This window comes from Etheostoma spectabile, chromosome 16, assembly GCF_008692095.1.
Source record: "Etheostoma spectabile isolate EspeVRDwgs_2016 chromosome 16, UIUC_Espe_1.0, whole genome shotgun sequence".
Classification (NCBI taxonomy): domain Eukaryota; kingdom Metazoa; phylum Chordata; class Actinopteri; order Perciformes; family Percidae; genus Etheostoma; species Etheostoma spectabile.
Window position 1 is genome coordinate 27245703 of NC_045748.1, and position 7201 is coordinate 27252903.

The window sequence follows — 7201 nt, forward strand, 5'->3', positions numbered from 1 at the left end:
CATGCTTTGGGGTTGTATTGCAGCCAGTGGCACAGGGAACATTTCACGAGTAGAAAGAAAAATGGATTCAATAAAATGTCAGCAAATTTTGGACGCTAACTTGATGCCATCTGTGAAAAAGCTGAAGTTAAAGAGAGGATGGCTTCAAAAATGGATAATGATCCTAAACAAATCTCAAAATCCACGGTGGATTACATTAAGAGGCGTAAACTGAAGGTTTTGCCATGGCCTTCACAATCTTATGACCACTATATAATTGAAAATCTATGGATAGACCTTAAAAGAGCAGTGCATGACAGACAGCCCAGAAATCTCAAAGAACTGGAAGACTTTTGTAAGGAAGAATGGGCAAACAAGAATTGTGGATATTATTGGAATATGGATATCCGGCCCGTGAGATGGATGATGGGCTTTATCACAGTAATGGACATCTGATGAGCAAGACTATACTGTAACTGCTTCAGAACAATTTCCCTTGGGATAATAAAGTTCTGTCTTACATTTTCTTAGACATTTTTAGAATAATGTATAGAATACATTGTCTTAGCTAATAACACCGACTTTTCTGTTGTCCCCTTTGAGTATCACTTCCTAAGACCGAGGCCCGTTTGTTATGAGTGCCACGGGTATTGTTGTGCCTTTGGAGGTCAAGCCATGGACATGCAATAATATACCCCAATGCCAATATTCCCCTTGAAATGACCACAAAGCCAACAAGTGGACACATAGTGAAGTATTCACAATATGGTAGGTGAGACCAGGCCCAGGGAAAACCCGTGTTAAGAACATATTGAAAGCCACTCTGCATGTGCGTTGCACATAACAGCCTGAGGAGATGCATGCCTTTTATTGGCCCCTGACAATAACTGTCAGCCAGCATTTCATATTCAAAGTAATGTGTATAATTACAGTTTTACGAGCAGCCTCTGAATACATTTAGACAGCAATTTTATTTCTGAATGTGATGCTGTTCCACAGATTATCAATAGTTAATGTGCTCTCTGTCTTCCTCTGGATAGCCAGAGAGAGCAAGCAAGTGAGTGAGAGTAAAGATAGAGACAAGGAGAGAGAGGCACTAACCCAAAAGGAGAAAGTTTATTCTGTGCATTAAATATAGATGGCCACCCTCAGCAACTCAACATCTGTAGAATGTGTATTAACTCAGTTCATGGTATAATCCTTATGGTTTAATAGGAATTACGGCCAGTGTTTCACAGCAATAGACATTCAGTGTAGGGCTGGGCGATTTGGAGAAAATCAAATATCACAATATTTTTTACAAAATACCCCAATATCGATACCGCAACGATATTGTAGTGTTGACTATTGGTGCTTTCACAAAATAGTTACACAATGAGCTTTTTGACAAATAACCGTCAGTAATGTGATTATAATGACTACTTAGACATTATTAGGGTAAAGGTAAATAATTGAACAATTACAACAGTCGGGTAAATTCTGAAAATGTCATCACTTTACTGTAATTCAGCCTTTAAAACCAGGAAAAGACAACACTTATGCCATATTACGATATTATCATATCAAAAATCTAAGATAATATCTAGTCTCATATCTCAATATCGATATAATATTGATATATTGCCCAGCTGTAATTTTGTGTATTTACATCAATATCGTGCTATATAGCCGTTTTCATCATTAAAAGTCATCTCTGCCTTTCCATTCCATTTTTGAGTGAAATATACATTGTTCAAATAACTCATGGTGTTAGGAAATATTTTGTTGTTGTTTGTTATCATGTTTCTACAATTAGAAATCTTTTGGATCAATATGTTTTGTTTGTTTATCTAACTATATATCTGTGTAGATGTTTTCAATCAGTAAAATGTGTGTGTTTGTGTGTATGTGTTTGCACAGTTACGTTTGCTGTGAGTTTGCTACTACAGTTTCCAGCATTTTCAGGAAATTGAAGTGTTCAGTATCTAACTAATAGGAATAGTGCTGAGACTGAGAGGCAGATTAACACATTGTTACTTGTTGGTGACTTGTTGCCAATAAGAAAAAAACGATCAAACTAATACCATGAAAAACATTACTGAACATGATCAGTTTCTGAAATTAAAGAGTACAAATCCCTATCTGTTGATGTCAGTCACCGTGTGTATGGTGGTGGTAGCGGAGTTTAAAGCATTAGGTTGGAAAATGTAAGATCAGTCATCATCTGTTGCAGCTGTCTGTATGCACCCCCGCGCGTGCACATACAGTCATAATGTACACACAGCCTGGTTTCATGGGCTCCATCATAGTCCTGTTTGCATCTGCTCCTGTTTGTTTCCATCCCTTATTTACATGCTTAGGGAAGCAAAATGTCATTTCTAGAAAGGGCCGGTGCAGCAAACACTGTTTAAGATATTCACTCTCCTCCTTGCTTACATTTAACTCATTACTTTTTTCTTAATGCATGCATATTTGCTTTCTGCCTGACTGAGGGAACAAATTCAATACTAAACAAATGGATCCCCCCCACTGTCTTTCTGTGCTTCTGTGTTTTATACCATTTATCCTAAATTTGAATAATGTTGATATAACAACTGCAGGATGTGGGCCATCTTCTCATCCTTGTTTGTGTGCACGTGTGCGTGTGCGTATGTGTCTGTCTGTCTACAAGGGAAACCTAATTTCCCATTCATCATGTCATGACAGCTCTTTGTAGTGGAGGTCCTACCTCCTCATATCCAGCAGTTGGAGAGGGTAATCATAGGTATCATTCAATCATTCTGACTGATTCTACTCAAACATACACATACACATGTACACACATACACATGTACACACACACACACACACACACACACACACACACACAGCCCTATGATCTAAACCTGACCTTTAGTTGAGATAATTGCTAGAATAACCGCTCATGCGCTAACACACATACACACACACACACACACACACACACACACACACACACACACACACATCTCTGTTAATTGTACATAGACAAGCATTCACACAAACATGTTTTTATCTTTCTCTACACACTGTCTGTGCTCAACAGATCTTCCATGCTTTTCTCTGAAAGAGTTACCTTTTGTCTCACTTTCAGGCACACGGTCGAGACACACTATGATATTGTCTCAGGGGTCGGCAACCTTATGCACAATGGTAGCACGCAGTAGCTCAACCAATGGAACACTAGCAATAAGTGTGAAAGATTGTTTTTTTCGGAAATCTGCATTTCAAATGACCTCTTTCACAGCCATTGGCAGGAGCAATGCCTGTTAAGACTCTCTGTACTCTGCCTCTGATTGGCTAGTACTGGTTGCCTTCTTCACAGAATGTTACTCAAAGGAAAAAAATTAACACTTCCTGAGCGGGCTTGGTAGGGAAGGCAGGCTTAATGTTGGTATGCTGGCACACTGATTAACTGGAACACTGATTAACAAGAACATTTTAAAATGGCACTTCATACTAAAAAGGTTGCCAACACCTGGTGTAATTTAAAGTATGTTTCACAGGCAACAAGATGCAAGAATACAGAGTGTAGCCAATGCATTTAATTAGTCTGGTAAGCTAACAAAGGCTGGTTTACCAACGGGGGCGAAGCAGGCAACTGGCTAGCAGGCTCAATAAAGGCTTGTAAATAGTTTGAAATTTCAGATACTAAGGGGTAGGGTTGGGCATCTAGAACTGATTCCTACTTGGAATTATTTGGAATTCCAGTAGAATTGTTTCTTTATTGGAATCACATAGAGGATTTGGTTTCAAATCCGATCATGGCTTCCCAATTTAATGTGCACAAGTTTTGGTTTCCAAAGCGGCCAGGTGCTTTTTATGTTGCAGCCTTGAAACACCGTAAACAGCGCTCTTGTGTTGGCTTTATTTTACATTGAAAAAGCCCTGTAAAACGGCAAACCACCTTTCAATCAAAATAAAAACCTCTCTTTTAATTGTGAAAATTGGCATGTGAGCTGTTTCAACTCCACCCCTCAAAGACTCGGAATAGAGAATCGATAAGAACTGGAATCAAAAGGAAGAATCGGAAACGATGCCCAACCCTACTAAGGGGTCCAACAACTATTTTTGCCCCAAGACAGCCTAAAAGGTTAATCTGCCAATAAAAGTTAATTTTCAGTAATAGTTAAACAAAAAATATACCCCTAGGTCAGGTCTCATTTTAGCATAGCAGTTTCCTTCCAGTCGGCTCTAAAAGATGCAGGTATGTGCTGGGTTCGGGTCTCTAAATGTTACGATTCCTTTGAGCCACCATTGTTATTGAGAAGATGCCAGCTAGCGCTTTAATTGCAGATGTTTCATAAGGTAGGTGTCTGTATTTGTACCAAAGAGTGAGAGAGTACCTAGACACCCTGCAGTACAGGTCTCGACACTGTTGCAAGGTGAGTTTTAAGTGGGTGTGAAGTTATTCTTCTTGTTTAGTGATTGTGTGTTCCTTACTGCAATGCTATTTGGAAGTTGTAGTTCTCTATGTCCACAGGCTTGAACCTTCGACTTTTGTACAGTATATAGAAGCAGATGAACACAGTTGTTCATCGCTTTTATGTGGATGATGATTTAACCAGGAGAGTCATCTAGCCATGCAATCCTTAACGTCCCTTCAACTGAAGTGTAGTAATTACGTTTTACTTAAAAATACTTTTCAAGTATCTGTACTTTGCTTTGTTATTTATATTTCTGGAAACTTAATTTAACTTTTAATAATTAAGTACATTTAATATCAGAAAATTACAAAAGTACAACAATTATCAGATACTTTTAAGACTTTTACTCAAGTAATATTGTAAATGGGGACTACAAAAGTAATTTCTTGCAAGATATTTGTACTTTTCCTCAAGTATTGCTTTCAAGTACTTTATCCAAGACTGTCCAACTGTCAGTCACCTAACATTGACTGTGCAGAAAAAAAGGAACAGGACTTTTAGTTCAGAAACTGTGGACACCTGATAAAAAATCCATCCCACTCACAACTTTAGGAGAAAAAGGATATGTCACATAGAGAAAGGTAGGTCCAGAACAAAAACTGAGAATTCTGATGACCACTGGTGAATAACCAATGGTGGAATCAAAAAACAGATTAAAAAAAAAATATATATATATATATATATATAGAGAGAGAGAGGATAGAGAGAGAGAGAGAGAGAGAGAGAGAGAGGAGAGAGAGAGGAGAGAGAGAGCAGAAAATGAGACCCAGGGATGTTGGGAGCTGACAGAAAGATGGGCTGAACGATTGGAAAATAATGGAGAGAGGAAATAAAAAGGTAAGAAAGAGTGTGAGCTTGGAGGAAGATGATGCTAATGAGAAGCTCCAGAACCAGCATAATAAAGCATGCTAAGTGCAAGCCACCAGATTTACAGGACCTTTACACCACAGACGAATGTGCCATCATTTTCCTACCCAAAACGTTAATGTCACACAGGACTGCCATAAATACATCACCATGCTAATTTAAGCGTCTGCAATGAAGAAACCCCTCCATTGTTCCTCTCCCGGGGCTCGAAAATGCTCTGGAATAATGTGAATTTTTATGAACATGTGGGAAGAGGATGTTCATGATGGTGTTCTTCTGGCCCTGCTCCCACATTGACAGTCAGATGTAAAACACAACAAACAAATGAGTGTGAGAAAATGGGCTTTTCCTTAGATCTGTCATTCCAGTGGCTCTGCATAACAAGCAGTGATTGCCAGCCTTTGTCAAATAATGGCTTGGAAATGCATCTTGTGATGCATAACTATGCACACTTTTGGAGAAATATGTTTTTGTTCGCAAGGGTTATTGGTATTAGAGCCTGACAGATACAGGATTTTTAAGGCCGATATTGATACAAATATATGGTCATTTAAAAATCCGATATTCCGATATATCGGCCAATATATTTTTAAAATAAAGAAAAGAAATGCATAACAAAACATAAACCGATTTCCCTAACATTAGTTATTTGTTGTTATTTATAAGTCCTCACTAAAATATTATGATAATGCAGTTTAAAAAATAACCTTACTTCTTTTATTGTCACAACAAAACAGAAGAACATTAACATATATTCATATTCTGATGAATAAAAATGTATAAAAATACAAACTTTTCCAGATATGTATTTGCTACATCACTGTCAACTGTAATGGGTCTGAGCGTTTCCTTAGGTCAGTGTGTTATTGTTTGTGTAGGTATATGTAAATATACTTAGATCCAATGTCTCCCCAGTCATACTTTCATAGTTTATTAAGATAGAGAGACTATTTTCTCTGGGTGTATTGTGCTGTGTATATCACATAACAGGTAGTTGGAGATTTGTTCTTTTGGTGGCCATGTTGTTTGTTTGTTTTCTGTGTTTAGATAGAAAACTTTAAGTCTTTTCAATAAAAACACAATTACAAAAAAAAAAATCAAAGAGTAGAGCTGTAGACTGCCCTCTGGTGGACAAACACCAACACTCATCATATGGTTGAAGGGTGTTTAGTCCGTTTTATTTTATTTTTTAAATATTCATTTAATAGCCATTATAAATGCTAATACCAACAAAAATTGCCTAATATCGGCTGATAATATATCAGCCCTCAAATAAAATAAACAAAACTTTAATTGTTAAAGCCACTAGGAAGGCCAAACGAGGGACGGAGAAAGTCTTATTTGTGTATTTATTTTCAGCAGTGTCATTTTATCTCCCATTATTAAAAAGTACAAACCTTAAGCACAGAGTGAGCCAACGATGCTGACAAGCGAACGGTGTGAGAAATGAAACTGACAGCTTTTTTAATTTCTGCCGGCATGCATGCAGAGGCCTTTCACACAGGTAATACATGGCAACAATTACACAGCATCACATAATGAGAGGTGTAAGGGAAGACAATGGCTAATAAGCGAGAGAGGACCATTCGGCACTTCCCAGGGAGCTAATGAAAGCTTTAATTAAGTGTCAAACAGTAGCGAGGCTGAGGGGAGTGCTGCTGAAGCCCCATACTGGGTGTTTCTTCAGATCCATCTAGAGACCGGAGCCTCACATGACGGCTAGACTTTTTCCTATCCAAAAACACACACGTTTTGTTGCCTTTTTTGCTTGAACGCCTGAGTCGGGAACAGGCCACTTACTGTCACAAATTTTTTTCAGTATTGTCAGCACTGCACTAGTACGGTGGAGAAAAAGTACAAAAGATGCAGCTAGGAGTTTGCACACACAATGGAATGGAAAAGTAGAAAAAGACTAAGCCAAACTTGCACTG

At 38.1% G+C, this 7201-nt stretch overlaps 1 protein-coding gene across 6 annotated transcripts in view; it reads right to left on the bottom strand.

Moving 5' to 3' along the window:
- LOC116704612 (RNA binding protein fox-1 homolog 3-like) overlaps positions 1–7201 on the bottom strand; it is a 751296-nt gene that overhangs the window by 461708 nt on the left and 282387 nt on the right. The gene's annotated exons all lie outside the window — the stretch shown is intronic.